This window comes from Hyla sarda, chromosome 1, assembly GCF_029499605.1.
Source record: "Hyla sarda isolate aHylSar1 chromosome 1, aHylSar1.hap1, whole genome shotgun sequence".
NCBI classification, from domain to species: Eukaryota; Metazoa; Chordata; class Amphibia; order Anura; family Hylidae; genus Hyla; species Hyla sarda.
In genome coordinates this window covers 67,655,623-67,673,482 of record NC_079189.1, presented here as the reverse complement: position 1 = coordinate 67,673,482, position 17,860 = coordinate 67,655,623, and positions in this window count along the sequence as shown.

The window sequence follows — 17,860 nt, the reverse complement described above, 5'->3', positions numbered from 1 at the left end:
TTTACAGTGGGGTTCAAAAGTTTGGGCACCCCAGGTAAAAATTTGTATTAATGTGCATAAAGAAGCCAAGGAAAGATGAAAAAATCTCCAAAAGGCATCAAATTACAGATTAGACATTCTTATAATATGTCAACAAAAGTTAGATTTTATTTCCATCATTTACACTTTCAAAATAACAGAAAACAAAAAAATGGTGTCTGAAAAAGTTTGGGCACCCTACAGAATTTATAGCATACACTGCCCCTTTGCAAAGCTGAGACCTGCCAGTGTCATGGATTGTTCTCAAGCATCATCTGGGAAGACCAGGTAATGTCAATCTCAAAGGTTTTAAATAGACAGACTCATCTGACCTTGCCCCAACAATCAGCACCATAGGTTCTTCTAAGCAGTTGTCTAGAAATCTGAAACTGAAAATAGTTGACGCTCACAAAGCTGGTGAAGGCTATAAGAAGATAGCAAAACGTTTTCAGATGTCAATATCCTTTGTTCTGGAATGTAATTAAGAAATGGCAGCCATAGAGAATAATGGAAGTTAAAGCAATATCTGGAAGACCAAGAAAAATATCAGACAGAACAGCTCACAGAATTGTGAGAAAAACAATTCAAAACCGACGTTTGACTGCACAATCCCTCCAGAAAGATCTGTCAGACACTGGAGTTGTGGTACACTATTCCACTATAAAGAGATACTTGTACAAATATGGTCTTCATGGAAGAGTCATCAGAAGAAAACCTCTTCTACGTCCTCACCACAAAAATCAGTGTTTGAACTTTGCAAATGAACATATAGATAAGCCTGATGCATTTTGGAAACAAGTTCTGTGGACCGATGAGGTTAAAATTGAACTTTTTGGCCGGAATGAGCAAAGGTATGTTTGGAGAAGAAGGGTTACAGAATTTAATGAAAAGAACCTCTGTCCAACTGTTAAGCATGGGGGTGGATCAATCATGCTTTGGGGTTGTATTGCAGCCAGTGGCTCAGGGAGCATCTCACGAGTAGAAGGAAAAATGGATTCAATAAAATTTCCGCAAATTTTGGATGCTAACTTGATGCCATCTGTGAAAAAGCTGAAATTAAAGAGAGGATGGCTTCTACAAATGGATAATGATCCTAAACACACCTCAAAATCCACGGGGGATTACATCAAGAGGCGTAAACTGAAGGTTTTGCCATGGCCTTCACAATCTCCTGACCTCAACATAATGGAGAATCTATGGATAGACCTTAAAAGAGCAGTGTGTGACAGACAGCCCAGAAATCTCAAAGAACTGGAAGACTTTTGAAGGAAGAATGGGCAAAGATACCTCAAACAAGAATTGAAAGACTCTTGGCCGGCTACAAAAAGCGTTTACAAGCTGTGATACTTGCCAAAGGGAGCAGTACGAGATATTAACTCTGCAGGTCGCCCAAACTTTTGCAGACGCCATTTTCTGTTTTCTGTTATTTTGAAAGTGTAAATTATTGAAATAAAATCTACATTTTGTTGACATATTATAAAAATGTCTAATCTGTAATTTGATGCCTTTTGGAGATTTGTCCATCTTTCCTTGGCTTCTTTATGCACATTAATACAATTTTTTTACCTGGGGTGACCAAACTTTTGATCCCCACTGTATGTACTGGGCCTTTAAGATGGAATGATGCAGTGTTAACCAGGTGACCTTGTCTGCCCAATGGCAACCCCTAACTTGATCATTGTATAGTGTAGGGGGGGGGGGGGTTCCCCAGTTCAGAGTTGTTTAGTGTGCTGAGTACAGTGTGGAAAGGAGGTGGAAGTCGAGTGTGGAGAATCCTGAGGGAAGCCTCAGTAAATATCTTCTCAAGTCAGCCCTGCCATTCTGCAAGTGTTCCGCTTTACAGCGGTGAGTCAAGGTGGGGGGGGGGGGATCTTTCAGTCTCATATCTCAAGTCTATATATTTCAAGTGGGTGAAAAGCACCATAAGTCCCAGCAAGGCAACAGGGCTGCCAAGGGTTACACTGCACCCCTTCTACTCTGCTCCGAACTGTGTGTAATACCATATGAACCTGCTCAGTAAAGACAGTATTCCATAACCTGACATCGGTGTGTTCCTTTGCTCTGCATGCCTGGCCCAGGAGAAGCTGTCTCCACCTTAGACTGTGTATAGGCTAACAGTGCCCTGGCTTCACACAGTGATAAGAATTCCTTGCACCCCTGTGTCACCACACAACCCAGTGGAAAGGTGATGTATAAGATAAGGTGGTCATTAGACATAAAATTTCCCTTCACCTTTTACTATGCACATATGACCTGCACTATTACTCCTTATTTAAAGGAGTTATCCACCATAAGGTAATTTTAGTACGTACCTGGCAGACAGAAATGGACATGCTTAGGAAGGATCTGCGCTTGTCTTGGGGCTAAATGGCTATGTTGTGAGATTACCATAATACAGTGGCTAGCTTTTTGTGAACTGGTATTTCCTGTTTGATTTTTCACTACAAATTCCATAATTCCATTTTCCTCCCTCCCACACATCTGCCACCCCACCCATCGAAACATAAATGAGCTGCATCCATTCAAAAGGCGTGTGGTTTTCAATCAGGGTGCCTCCTTCTGTTGCATTAGTTGCAGATTGATCTCTCTCCCACCAAGCGATCGCTCCACCCAATGAATCAGACAGGCTCCCTGTCATCAGCTGACTAGTGAGTCATGTCTTGGCCGCATTGCAACCTGGGAAAAATCTGAGACAACAGTCATTTTGTATGCTGGTAAAAATAAATATTGGGGCGAAAATCACAGAAGAATTTAGAGAAAACCGTCACACACAGGTACAGACACTATGTAACTATGAACTACACTAACTTTACAGCCCCTGTAGCATAGTCAAATAAAAAAAAATCCTGTAATACCCCTTTAAGCCTAAGGGTGAGTTGCCCACAGCAACCTATCAGATCGCTTCTTTCATTTTTGAAAAGGCCTCTGAAAAATAAAAGAAGTGATCTGATTGGTTGTTATGGGCATAAAGTGCTAAAAAGTACAACACAGACCAATAATTTGACTGCGCACACATCCAAGTCAGCCTGCCCAGGATACAAGATTTGGAAATGTGACAAATGTGACCAAGCGACAGCTCATCCATAGGGTTATTTTATTATATCCCAAAATAATTTTTTGTGAATACCTAAATAGCAGCTGGTTGAATTTAGTATTCTGCCCAATGATACACTTTACTATCATTTATGAAGTTTGGGGGAGATTTATGAAAACCTGTACAGAGGAAAAGTTTCCCAGTTTCCCATAGCAACCAATCAGATTACTTATTTCATTTTTCAGAGGCCTTTTCAAAAATGAAAGAAGTGATCTGATTGGTTGCCATGGGCTACTGGTCAACTTTTGCTCTGCACAGACCTTGATAAATCTCCCCTAAAGGGGAAGATATATCAAAAGCTGTGCAGAGCAAAAGTTGACCAGTTGCCCATAGCAACCAATCAGATTGCTTCATGAATTATAGTAAAGTGTATAGTAGTGTATAATTGTGTTTTAAATCAGAAGTGTCATTTGCAGTGATAATTAGCAATTGTGTCAACAGCGTGGGAGAAACTTATCCAAGCATCGAATGTTAATGTCATCTAATTGTGATACGTTGTTCACTAAAATGAAGGAATGCAAATTGTTTCTTGTAAATGCTGAGGGCTGGAAGCAAATATTTTGGATAAGATTCCATTAATTAAAGTTTCATTATGTTAATTTGCTAATTTGTGATGAATTATGTAAATGCTAAAACTGCCATGAATCACTTCTCCGGTTTATCTCTGATCAATCTTCCAAAGCAAGAAAAAAAGCTGAAGTTTGAACACACAGAAAAACACTGGATACTGCCCTAGAAAACTCTCAACCACATAGTAATCCTGAGACGTTACTTGAGGATGGGGCTTTTACCTGAGGAAGGGGAATTCTCTCCTCGAAATGTGCTGTAAATGACAACAATAAAAACTATGTTATAATGGAAAGTGATATCTAAGATTTCCATGTGGTAGAGGGTTACCCAGTGCAGTATCCAGGGATTTTCTTCTCTCCATTCAAATACTTTTGCAAATGCCATCCTGCGATTAGGGTCTGGCGTTTTTAACGCCCCTCTTAACCCCTTAAGGACTCAGGGTTTTTCAGTTTTTGCACTTTTGTTTTTTCCTCCTTACCTTTTAAAAATCAAAACCCTTTCAATTTCCCACCTAAAAATCCATATTATGGCTTATTTTTGGCATCACCAATTCTACTTTGCAGTGACATTAGTCATTTTACCCAAAAGTTCACGGAGAAACGGAAAATAAATCATTGTGCGACAAAATCGAAGAAAAACGCAATTTTTTTAGGGGCTTTCGTTTCTACGCAGTGCCTATTTCGGTAAAAATGACACCTTATCATTATTCTGTAGGTCCATACGGTTAAAATGATACCCTACTTATATAGGTTTGATTTTGTCGCACTTCTGGAAAAAATCGTAACTACATGCAGGAAAATTTATACGTTTAAAAATGTAATCTTCTGACCCCTATAACTTTTTTATTTTTCCACGTACAGGGCGGTATGAGGACTAATTTTTTGCGCCGTGATGTGAAGTTTTTATTGATATGACTTTTGTTTCGATTGGACTTTTTTATCACTTTTTATTCATTTTTTAATGGTATAAAAAGTGACCAAAAATATGCTTTTTTGGACTTTGGAATTTTTTAGCGCGTACGCCATTGACCGTGTGGTTTAATTAATTATATATTTTTATAGTTTGGACATTTACGCACGCGGCGATACCACATATGTTTATTTTTTTTTTACTTAGACAGTTTTATTTTTTTTTTATGGTAAAAGGGGGGGATTCAAACTTTTATTAGGGAAGGGGTTAAAATACCTTTATTAACACTTTTTTAAACTTTTTTTTTGCAGTGTTATAGGTCCCATAAAGACCTATAACACTGTACACACTGATCTCTCATGCTGATCACTGGTGTGTATTAACATGCCTGTGATCAGTGTTATCGGCGCTTGACTGCTCCTGCCTGGATCTCAGGCACGGAGCAGTCATTCGTTGATCGGACACCGAGGAGGCAGGTAAGGGCCCTCCCAGTGTCCTGTAAGCTGTTCGGGATGCCGCAATTTCACCGCGGCGGTCCCGAACAGCCCGACTGACTAGCTGGGATAGTTTCACTTTCACTTTAGAAGCGGTGGTCAGCTTTGACCGCTGCTTCTAAAGGGTTAATACCGCACATTGCCGTGATCAGCGATGTGTGGTATTAGCCGCGGGTCCCGCCCGTTGATGAGCGCCGGGACCGACGCGATGTGATGCGGGGTCGCAACGGGAGCCGGTGCAGGACGTAAATATACGTCCTGCGTCGTTAAGGGGTTAAACAACCCAACAAGGTGAGCAGCACTTTTTCCTTTCAAAGTGCATTCTCTCCTTCTCCATATAGTGTGACCCTATAGCAGGGCAGCCCTACACTGGGTCCCGCTGGGTCCATTGGACCCCGGTGGCACCTTCACAAGGGCAGCAAATTGCGGATTGAGAGGATTGTTAACATAGCTTGCAACAGTCATAGTATGGCGGGACATTCTTGCCTTTGGGGTGATGTCCAGCAGTCCCAGATTGGCACCCATTTGTCCCACATTTAAAGGGGTACTCCGGTGGTTAAGATTTTTGTCTATATTGCATCTTCTTTTAATGGTCATGTTTTTTGGAATTGACATGTATTATGTGTTTGTGTAGCATGTGTCTTTTTTTTTTTACCTGTTTGTGGGCCAGGAAGTTCTGTAGTTCTGTGTTGGATCTCTTACTGTTGTCCACAGGTTAGGATTAGGCTGTGGACAAGATGTCAGAGCTTTTTTTTTTTCTCTGTTCTTTGAGAACTGCATGACAGAGATAGGCCACGCCCCCTCATCTCACCCTCCTAGAGGACGCAGATGTGCATGAGAGAAAGAAGCTCCTACACAGCCCCTCACCTCCCCCTCCCCCGTCTTCTGAGGACGCAGATCTGCGCTGAAAGAAGACAGAGAAGATGTATGTGAAGGGGAGGATAACAAGGGGCACGGGCTGGGGATGTAGGGGGAGATTTATCAAAACCTGTGCAGAGGAAAACTTGCCCAGTTGCCCATAGCATCCAATCAGATCACTTCTTTCATTTTTAGGAAGGCCTGTGAAAAATTAAACAAGCGATCTGATTGGTTGCTATGGGCAACTGGACAACTTTCCCTCTGCACAGGTTTTGATGAATCTCCCCGTATAGACTGTAGGGGAATAAATCTTAGACTGGGGATGATTTCTGTGTGTGAAGGGAGGGGGGGGAGACTCCTGAATGACACATGCTGGGAGTTGTAGTCCCTGTTATGTGAGTGTATGCTCGTGTTTACAAACCAGTCTGCCTCCAGCTCCAGCAAAACTACAACTCCCAGCATGCCTGGACAGACTTTGGGCATGCTGGGACTTGTAGTTTTGCAACAGCTGGAGGCACACTGGTTGGGAAACACTGTCCTAGCCTATTCAACATACGCATCATGTTACACCAGTGTTTCCAAACCAGTGTGCCTCCAGTTGTTGTAAAACTACAACTCCCAGCATTCCCTGAAATATTTGGGCATGCTGGGAGTTGTAGTCTTGCAACAGCTGGAGCCACACTGATTGGGAAACACTGGCCTAGTATATTCAGTATATTACGAACAAAGTGCAATGTTTTCCAACCAGGGTGTCTTCAGCTGTATCAAAACTACAACTCCCAACATGCCCGGACAGCTTTTGGCTGTCCGGGCATGCTGGTAGTAGTAGTTTTACAACACCTGGAAGCACCCTGGTTGGGAAACACTGGTGTATGCCCTATAGAGGTGTGGTGAACTACAACCCCCCGGAGACTACAGAGGCAGCATGCTGGTCTTATACCACAGACTGAAGACTCCTGAATGGCACATGCTGGGAGTTGTAGTCCCTTTTGTGTGTATGACAGTGTATTCCAACCAAGGCTGACTATATTAGTGTGCTGTGTATAAGGGGGCCGACCCGGGAAAATTGTAGGGGGGGGGGGGGGGGGGTTAAGGGTGGAACAAACAAAACAAAAAAAAGGAGCTGCCCCAAACCAGCAAGGCATGTGGCATGCTGGGATTTGTAGTTTTTAGCACAGCAAGAAACAGGAAATAGAAGCAAAGATTGGAAAACAAAGTGGAGGATAAAAAGACAACAAAGAACGGAAATAGAGTCGCCTAAACAACAAGAATAGAAATGAAACAAAACAAATAGGGTAAGTCACAAACGGAAAAACACGTTGAGTACCCCTTTAACTGTAAATACCTTCTAATGAGGCGCCATTAAATGTGGCGCTCAGTCGGAAGTTTGACAGGGTGAAGAGCAATTGGCTCCTCACCCTGTCAATCACCCTTGTGCCCGTTGCTTTACTAAACCAGCAGACATAAAAGGCCAAACTCTCTCAGCTTGGCCTCTCCTGTTCCCTCCCCTTCTTCTGCACTCCGGCACCTTATGACATCACTCATGCGCCGGAGCCAGAGGAAGAGGAGAGAACAGGAGTGGCCAAGCTGAGGAAGCCTCAGGAGCCGACAGGGAAGAGGACCAGCAGGAGGTAAGAAGGTGGGGGCTTGGGGGGGATGGACTGCTGTGTGCCTAATGTGGGAAACTGCAGCCTACCTTATGTGGGGGAACTGCTGCCTAGCTAATGTGGGGGAAATGCTGCCTATCTAATTTAGGGGAACTGCTGCCTACCTAATGGAAGAAAAACCGCTGCCTACCTAATGTGGGGGGGGGGGGGCAGCATTTCACTCTTGAACCCTTTTCTTTATCTTTTGTGTATACACCGTAAATCTAGGGGGAAAAAAACCTTTAACATTTTTTAAGTCAGGGAACCATTCGAACTGGCCTTAATGTGGTACTCAGGTGGAAAAACAAATGTCTTCAAATCAACTGGTGCAAGGAAGTTATACAGATTTGTAAATGACTTCAATATAAAAATCTTAATCCTTCCAGTACTTATCAGCTGGTGTGTGCTCCAGAGAAAGTTGTGTAGTGCTCTCTGCAGACACCTCTGTCTGTGTTAGGAAGTGTATTTAAAGTGTAATCAGGGTTCGGTAGCAGGATACCTGTTTAAATCTCCTGCAACTTTGTAGCAGGAGACTACAGCGATCAAGATACAGAGTTGACGGTCCTAGACTTTAATGGGACTCCCGGAAAATCCATATCCTGCTTTCAAAGTATTTTCCCAGGATTAAATGTAACCACCCTTTAAATTCGGGATAATCCCTTTATTATTCCATTTATACAATGCCTTGTTTTGCTGTAGTATTGCATTAGTTTTAGAGCATAATGCTTTTATAAGGTCTGTGGTTTTGTGGCATTTTTATGCAAAATATAGATATGTTTTGTTAAATTATTAAATGGCTATGGATGTAGCTGGTACAACATCTCATTGTTACAGCACACCAGAATGACACTTTGAGCGCTGACTACAATTTTCTAGTAGATTCCCTAAGCTAGGCTCTCTGTTCCTCAACCTTGAAATATCTTCCTCTGGACAAAGTAAGCCAGAGATGGCATGCTCTTCCCAAGATATCTTACATAAATAGTGGATGCAAGGGAGCACGAACATCGGTCAAAGACAGATGCCTGGACTCCTTGAAATGCATGCTGGCCCTGGCCACATCTATACAGTATCTTCTTGACTTTATTAGAACATTTTAGCTGGCAACATTTATACATGAAGCTTAGGGGCTATAAGAGCTAGATGGATGTCACAATTGGGGGTTCTGTGGAAAATTGGTGAAGAAATCCATAAAGTTAGTGGCCTACCCACAGAACCCTTAGAAGCACAGTGCAAACTGACTGGTACAATCCCACACAAAGTCCCTAGACATGGCTGGTTGCAGAGAATAGAATCTCAGGGACTCACTGCAGCAAAGTGGGAAGGGCAAAATCTGGTGACCCAGTACAGAATATTGTCCTCTCCGGTAAATATTGCCTCATGCGCTTCTAGTGTCACTGTTCTGGGCCCACTACTCCAGGGTATATTGTGCTGTGTTATTTTGTGATCTTGTGTGACATATGTTTATCAGGGTTACTGTTTCTTTAAGGGAAGTCATGCAGAGTAAATGATGTGATCCTGATGCCCCAATGGGATGCCCCCACCTTAATCTTTATGTAGTGTAGGGATGGGGGGATAATCAATTGTGTTGTGTTAGAGCTGAGGGACAGTTTGGAGAGGAGTTAGGAGGAGTGCTGTGGTGATCCAGAGGAGGCCTAAAAAGAAAACCTTTCAAGTGGGCAGTAACACCATTATACAGTTGTTCCCTGCTCAGGAGGAGCCAGTAATTCCTAGCTGTGGACAACAGGAGTTGGTGAGTTGAAGGGGCACACAGTGCTAGTCCAGGAGGGTGTCAGTAGAAAGCATCTGGCGGTTGAGTCTCAAGGTCTAGTTCATACCCTGGCGGTGTAGCTTCAAATGGACATTTTGCAGAACCCTAGCCTGCGTGAGTTCTCTCTAGCTAAAAGTCTAAAGTCGTTAATACCTAAGTCAGTCAAGAAAATCCACTACAAGTCTTAGCAAGACAAAAGGCTCCCAAGGGTTATTCTGCATCCCCCTGCTTCTATCTGTACTGTAAAGGATTTTTCCATCATTCTTGCCTCAGTAAAACAATAGTTTTAGGTAACCCTGTATCTGGGGTCATTATTGTCCCGAGCACTTAGCTCAGGAGAACTGTCTAAGGCTGGGTTCACATCACGTTTTCTTCCATACGGGAGTGCATACGGCAGGAGGGAGCTAAAACATTGTGCTCCTGTATGCTTTTGTATGCGCTCCCGTATGCAATTCATTTCAATGAGCCGGCCTGAGTGAAACGTTTGGTCCGGTCGGCTAATTTTTGCGCTGTATGCCCTTTTACAACCGGACCCAAAACCGTGGTTGACCACAGTTTTATGTCCAGGGAAAAAGCGCATACAGTGCAAAAATAAGTCGACCGGACCAAACGTTTCACTCAGGCCGGCTCATTGAAATGAATTACATGCGGGAGCGCATAGGGGAGCGCGAGGTTTAAGCTCCCCCCTACCATATGCGCTCCTGTATGGGAGAAAACGTGATGTGAACCCAGCCTAACCTTGGAGCTTGGAGGTTAACGCTACCCTGTAATCACAAACTGTTATTCATGCCGCCCCATACACCACCATCTTACGCCATTGTAGCCCGGCTTATCACAAAAAGCTATCACAAAAAAACACTTGGAAAGTCGCAAGTGAAATGTGGTGGACCTCTTATAGTATGTCTCAGTGCTCAGTTATTGTTTGTTCTGCAGCCATCAAGCTTTCTGTGTCACTAAGAATATTTTGCAACCAGCAAGTGTATTGTGCCATTTTTGTAAAAGAGAACATAAATTTACCTGTAAAGATCTGCATTTTATTGCAGTTAAGCAATCCTTTTATAAGCAACATAGAAGAGGTTTTCTACTAGACACTTCCAAAATACATATAGGAACAGTGCTGAAGGCATGAAGAGAGCAGCTGCATTTTCCTATAAGGATACGTTCAGTACTGTAATGATCTCTCCTAGTGGTGGTTTGTGTCATTTTGTTATCCTTATAACAGGACAGACTGGTGCTTTATGATCCTCCTACTCATCTCTTGTAGAACAAAAGGGTCTTGTGACCCTCAGACTATTCGCTTTTTGCCCTTGTTTGCTAATGCGGAGAACCCTGTGGAGAGGAAATCCATTCTTCTCTTCCTTCATGGACCCAGAGAATCAACTGAATGAGGCTGAACTGCAATACCACACACAGCCTATGAACAAGAGTGGCACTGTTTTTAGAACAGTCATTTTTTTTAAATCTCGCATTAGACCTTAAGTTGGTACTCCACCCCTAGACATTTTATCCCCTATACAAAGGGTACTGAGTACCCCCACGATCTCCCTGCAGCACATGTTTGTGTAGAGCGTCAGGTGCATGCTGGAGGCTCATGACGTCACAGGCGCGCCCCTCTCTTGACATCATGGCCACGCCCCCTCAATACAAGTCACGTCACAGCCATCATGCCCCCTCCCATAGACTTACATCAAGGGGGCATGGCCGAGACATCACAAACGGGACGTGACCGTGACGTCACAAGCCTCTGCCCAACATCGCCAGTCACAGAATGAAGTATGCTCCGTGCACCGGATGTCTGGGTTGCCATAGCCAAGAACGCGGGGGTCCTTTGAATAGGGGATAAGATGTCTAGGGGCAGAGTACCCCTTTAAAGGTGTTATCTTCTCCATATTACATCTTTTAACCCCTTAAGAACCCAGCCCAAATATACCTTAAGGACCCACCATTTTTTTAACATCTGAACACTGTTACTTCAAGCATTAATAACTCTGGGATGCTTTTACCTTTCATTTTGATTCCGAGATTGTTTTTTGATGACATATTCTACTTTATGTTAGCGGTAAAATTTTGTCGATACTTCTATCATTTCTTGGTGAAAAATTCCAAAATTTGATGAAAAAATTGAAAATTTTGCATTTTTTTTAACTTTGAAGCTCTCTGCTTATAAAGAAAATGAATATTCCAAATAAATTATATATTGATTCACATATACAATATGTCTACTTTATGTTTGCATCATAAAGTTGACATGTTTTTACTTTTGGAAAACATCAGAGGGCTTCAAATTTCAGCAGCAATTTTCCAATTTTCCACAAAATTTTAAAAATCGGATTTTTTCAGGGACCAGTTAGGTTTTGAAGTGTATTTTAGGGGCCTTCTTATTAGAAATACCCCACAAATGACACCATTATAAAAATTGCACCCCTCAAAGTATTCAAAATGACATTCAAAAGGTTTGTTAACCCTTTTGGTGTTTCACAGGAATAGCAGCAAGTTGAAGGAGAAAATTCAAAATCTTCATTTTTTACACTCGCATGTTCTTGTAAACCCAGTTTTTGCATTTTTACAAGGGGTAAAAAGAGAGGAATTTTCTTAAAATGTGTAACCCAATTTCTCTCGAGTAATGAAATACCTCATATGTGTATGTCAAGTGTTCGGCGGGCGCAGTAGAGGGCTCATAAGGGAAGGAGCGACAGTGGGATTTTTGAGAGTGAGTTTTTCTGAAATGGTTTTGGGGGGGCATGTCACATTTAGGAAGCCCCTATGGTGCCAGGACAGCAAAAAAAAAAACCACATGGCATACTATTTTGGAAACTACACCCCTCAAGGAACGTAACAAGGGGTCCAGTGAGCCTTAACACCCCACAGGTGTTTGACGACTTTACATTAACCCCTTAAGGACCGGGGTTTTTTCCGTTTTTGCATTTTCGTTTTTTGCTCCTTGCCTTTAAAAAATCATAACTCTTTCAATTTTGCACCTAAAAATCCATATGATGGCTTATTTTTTGCACCACCAATTCTACTTTGTAATGACGTCAGTCATTGTGCCCAAAAATCTACGGTGAAACGGGAAAAAAAATCATTGTGAGACAAAATTGAAAAAAAAAACGCCATTTTGTAACTTTTGGGGGCTTCCGTTTCTACGTAGTACATTTTTCGGTAAAAATGACACCTTACCTTTATTCTGTAGGTCCATATGATTAAAATGATACCCTACTTATACAGGTTTGAATTTGTCGCACTTCTGGAAAAAATCATAACTTCATGCAGAAAAATTTATACGTTTAAAATTGTCATCTTCTGACCCCTATAACTTTTTTATTTTTCCATGTATGGGGCGGTATGAGGGCTCATTTTTTGCGCCGTGATCTGAAGTTTTTAACGGTATCATTTTTTGCATTGATAGGACTTATTGATCGCTTTTTATTCATTTTTTCATGATATAGAAAGTGACCAAAAATGCACTATTTTAGACTTTGGAATTTTTTTGCGCGCACGCCATTGACCGTGCGGTTTAATTAACGATATATTTTTATAATTCGGACATTTCCGCACGCGGCGATACCATTTATGTTTATTTTTATTTTTATTTACACTGTGTTTTTTCTTTTATGGGAAAAGGGGGGTGATTCAAACTTTTAATAGGGAAGGGGTTAAATGATGTTTATTCACTTTTTTTTTGCACTTTTTTTTTGCAGTGTTATAGGTCCCATAGGGACCTATAACACTGCACACACTGATCTTTTACATTGATCACTGGTTTCTCATAAGAAACCAGTGATCGATGATTCTGCCGCATGACTGCTCATGCCTGGATCTCAGGCACTGAGCAGTCATTCGGCGATCGGACAGCGAGGAGGCAGGTAGGGGCCCTCCCGCTGTCCTGTCAGCTGTTCGGGATGCCGCGATTTCACCGCGGCTATCCCGAACAGCCCACTGAGCTGGCCGGCATGCTTTCGGTTTCACTTTAGACGCGGCGTTCAACTTTGAACGCCGCGTCTAAAGGGTTAATAGCGCGCGGCACAGCGATCAATGCCGCGCGCTATTAGCCACGGGTCCCGGCCGTTGTTAGAGGCCGGGCCCGAACCGCTATGACGCGGGGCCACGCCGTGGCCCCGCGTTATAGATCGGGAGTGGACACATGACGTTCCAGTACGTCATGTGTCCTTAAGGGGTTAAAGTTGGATGTGTAAATTTTTTTAATTTTTTTCCACTAAAATGCTAGTTTTCCCGCAAATTTTTAATTTTTATAAGGAGTAATAGAAGAAAATACCCCCCCAAAATTTGTAACCTAATCTCTTCTGAGTATGTAGGTACCCCATAAGTTGACCTGAAGTGCACTACGGGCGAATTACAATGCTCAGAAGAGGAGGAGTCATATTTGGCTTTTTGAAAGCTAATTTTGATCGGGGAGCATGTAGCATTTAGGAAGCCCCTATGGTGCCAGGACAGCAAAAAAAAAAAACACATGGCATACCATTTTGGAAACTAGACCCCTTGAGGAACGTAAAAAGGAATAAAGTGAGCGTTAATACCCCACAGGGGTTTCATGACTTTTGCATATGTAAAAAAAAAAATTTTCTTCACTAAAATGTGTGTTTCCCCCCCAAATTTCACATTTTTGCAAGGGTTAATAGCAGAAAATACCCCCCAAAATTTGTAACCCATCTCTTCTGAGTATGGCAGTAACCCATAAGTGGGCGTCAAATGCACTGCAGGAGCGCTACAATGCTCAGAAGAGAACGAGTCACATTTGCTAATTTTGCTGAAATGGGGGGGGGGGGGGGGGGGCATGTTGCATTTACTGCCAGAAAAGCAAAAAAAAAATGTAATTTGTAAATGCATTTCTTTGGAAAAAGTACATACCTCATATCTGGGCGTAAAACGGATCTCCGGGTGCACACTGGTCACGGAGGAACAGGAGGGCAGTCAGGGGCCTTGAGCTTCTCCCTATGGAGCCAGAACAGTGGGACCCCCCCTCAAGGGGCATTATATGGGGTACACTTATAACTAACAAGGGGTACAGTGGGACATAAAAGGATAAAACAGGTTATGTTCCCAGAATGATGACCCAGAGCATAACCAAAACTAAAAAATATGCCCACCCCAAACCCTATGCTCTGAATCATCATTCTGGGAATGTGATGTGTGTGGCTGTCCCTAACCTGTTGCCTCAAATGCACACCCGCTCAGGTGGAGAGAGAGCGCTGCACATTTGAGGCAACATAAAAAGTCCCAGATGATAGTGACTCAGTGACCCATGACCCAGAGAAGAAAAATACCCCCAGAGGTCTTATCGTTTTTTTTTTTTTTTTTTATGAGAGTTTTTTTGGGCAATTTAGTGGTTTTATGGGGTTAAAACTTGGAATGTACTCTGGACTTGGTACATTGGGGTCAAATTATGGAAAATTAAAATGAAAAGGGAAAAATTTGTTCTGAATGGAAGTGTGATACTCCCTGAAGCAGTTTTTAATGCAGAGGCCTGGATGATCAGGGCAAGTGTCACATTGAGTGGTGGTGTCCTTCCGTATCCCCCTCCTGTTACACACTCTGCATTTTTTCTGGGATCGTCGCTTCTTTCCAGTGTGGGGGACCTCACCTGGAAAGTGTTGGCCTGGGAAGATCCTGGCGCCTATAACTTCAGTTCCTTGGGAAGTCCGGCCTGCTCTTTCCGGGTCAGCAAAGATCAGGACCTTTAGGACTTCTTCTTGGAACTGAAGGTATGTCCCTGTGTTGCCAGCGTTCTGGTACAGTACAAAAGAGTTGTACATGGCAACCTGTACCAAGTAGACCGCAACTTTCTTGTACCATACGCGTGTTTTCCGCATGGCGTTATATGGCTTCAGGATTTGATCAGAAAGATCAGCTCCCCCCATATACCGATTGTAGTCCAGAATACAATCAGGCTTGAGGACCGTTGTTGTGGTACCTCGCACAGGGACAGGTGAGTTGCCGTTACCGTGAATAGTGGTCAGCATAAGGACATCCCTCTTATACTTACACTTGACCAGCAACAGGTTTTCATGGGTAAGGGCACGGGACTCACCCTTGGGCATAGGTGTCTGAACAAAATTTAGAGGGAGGCCTCTCTGATTCTTCCACACTGTCCCATAAGCGGACGTCGATCTGGCAGCAAGGGATGTGAAGAGAGGGATGCTGGTATAAAAGTTGTCCACGTACACGTGGTAACCCTTATCCAGCAATGGGTACATAAGGTCCCAAACGATTTTCCCGCTAACACCCAGAGTGGGGGAACAATCTGGGGGTTTAATACGGGAATCTCATCCCTCATACACCCTAAACTTGATAGTGTACCCGGAGGTACTCTCACAAAGTTTATATAGCTTCACGCCATATCGTGCCCGCTTTGAGGGAATATACTGGCGGAAGATGAGTCTCCCCCTTAAAACTGATGAGAGACTCATCTACAGAGAGCTCCCTAAGCGGTACATAGGCCTCCAAAAATTTGGCCCCAAAGTGATCGATGACCGGCCTCACTTTGTAAAGCTGGTCATAGGCGGGATCACTTTGGGGTGGACATGCCGCATTATCTGCATAATGCAGGCATTTCCGAATGGCCTCGAACCGCTTCCGTGCCATGGCCATACTGTACAGCGGGGTCTGGTATAGGACGTCCCCGCTCCAGTACTGCCTGACACTTGGATTGTTGACCAGGCCCATGTGCAGCACGAGGCCCCAAAATGTCCTCATTTCGGCTGCACTGACGGCGTACCATTCATTGGACCTGGCCAAAAAAGAATCAGGGTGGTGGGCGATGAACTGCCTGGTGTACAGATTTGTCTGCTCCACCATGTGATTGACCAGGCTGTCACTGAATAAATAACTGAAAAAGCCAAATTCAGTGAACCCAGCCGTGTCAATCCGGATTCCGGAGTCGCCAACAAACTCCGGAATCAGTGGCTGATAACCCTCTTCGGGTCTCCAGACAGGTCCACCGGAAGGGGGCTCCGGTAAAATCGCCTGGGGGGTCGGATTCCTAGTACGAGCGGCATCACCACTCGCACTGGTGCCAGCCACTGGGGCATTTTCATGGGGGGTGCGTGGCCTCGCCTGGCAGCGTCTCTGCCGCCGTGCAGGGGGCTCATCATCACTACTAGAGGATGAGGAGGACGATGAAGAACACAGGAATGTTGGATCTTCATCGTCCTCACTGACAGATTCGGAGTCGGAGGCAAGAAAAGCGTATGCCTCCGCTACCGAAAAAGCCAGGCGAGCCAGCGCTTTTTCTACGGTGGCGGTGGGGGGGGTGCGGTGGTGGGGATGTATGTAGTGTGTGTGCTTGGTGTATACTATATATAATGGTGTGTGATTAGAAATCACACACCGTTATATGAACAAAAATAAAAAGCTGCGGCCCAAAAAAATGGAGGGGGGGCAAATGCAGCGCCCTGAACCCCTAATAGGGCCCGGGTCAAGCTGGCACCTTCGAGCAGCTTTTCCCGCTGACTGAACTCAGCTAACGGGCAGAGCTGCAAGAAGATGCAGTTAACCCCTCCCCCCGCCGGCTGCTATTGGCTGGACCATCGTCCAGCCAATAGCAGCGCTCCTGGGGGGTGACGAAATCGCCACCTCCCCATAGATACAGTGGGTGATAGGGGGTGTATTGTACACGCCCGATCACCTTGTATCTTCGGGTCAGCGGGTCACACGTGACCCGTATGACCCAAATCGCGGCAGATTGTTAGTGTGAATTCGCCAATGATCTGTCGTGATCGCTGACATGGGGGGGGTCTAATGACCCCCCTGGGCATTTGCGCGGGATGCCTGCTGAACGATATCAGCAGGCATCCCGGTCCCCGCCCGGCGCGCGGCGGCGACCGAAATTCCCACGGGCGTATGGATACGCCCTGGGTCCTTAAGTACCAGGACGTCAAGGCGTATCCATACGCCCTAGGTCCTTAAGTGGTTAATTCCCACTTCCATACTATAACAATCTACCATGCCATGACCTGTTTTAATTCAACCCAGCAAGTCACACATCATTTTTATAGAAATGTCAAGAAATAAACCAGTCACTGTATATTGAATACATCTTTTTACCATTAGGGTTATGACTGACTATGAATCATATCTAAAATAAATAGCTGATAGAAAGAAAGTCAACATTTGTACAATAGAAACTGCTTTGACAACAAAACTGAAATGCTGATACGTAACTTCTCCCAACCAGACTTCCCTGCCTGCCAGCGGCTTTGCCTTGCTGTGACTTGCAGTTCTGAGCAGCATAACATCTAAAATAAATATCAAATGTCTTGAGTGTGCTAAAAGAACATAGAAATAGAAACTCCTGGAAGAGAATGAAAGGGCATGGGTGAAATACATAGCTGAAGTTGTCATATGTTCACTGCAATAACGTGTTATATTTGTATAGTTCCAGGAATCTACTATCACTTATGTACCAGTCTGAAAATGTTTATTTGTTGACTTTGTTATGCTTATGTTAGCCGTTTGGCATTTTATTTGTACTGTCACTGTTGTGGAG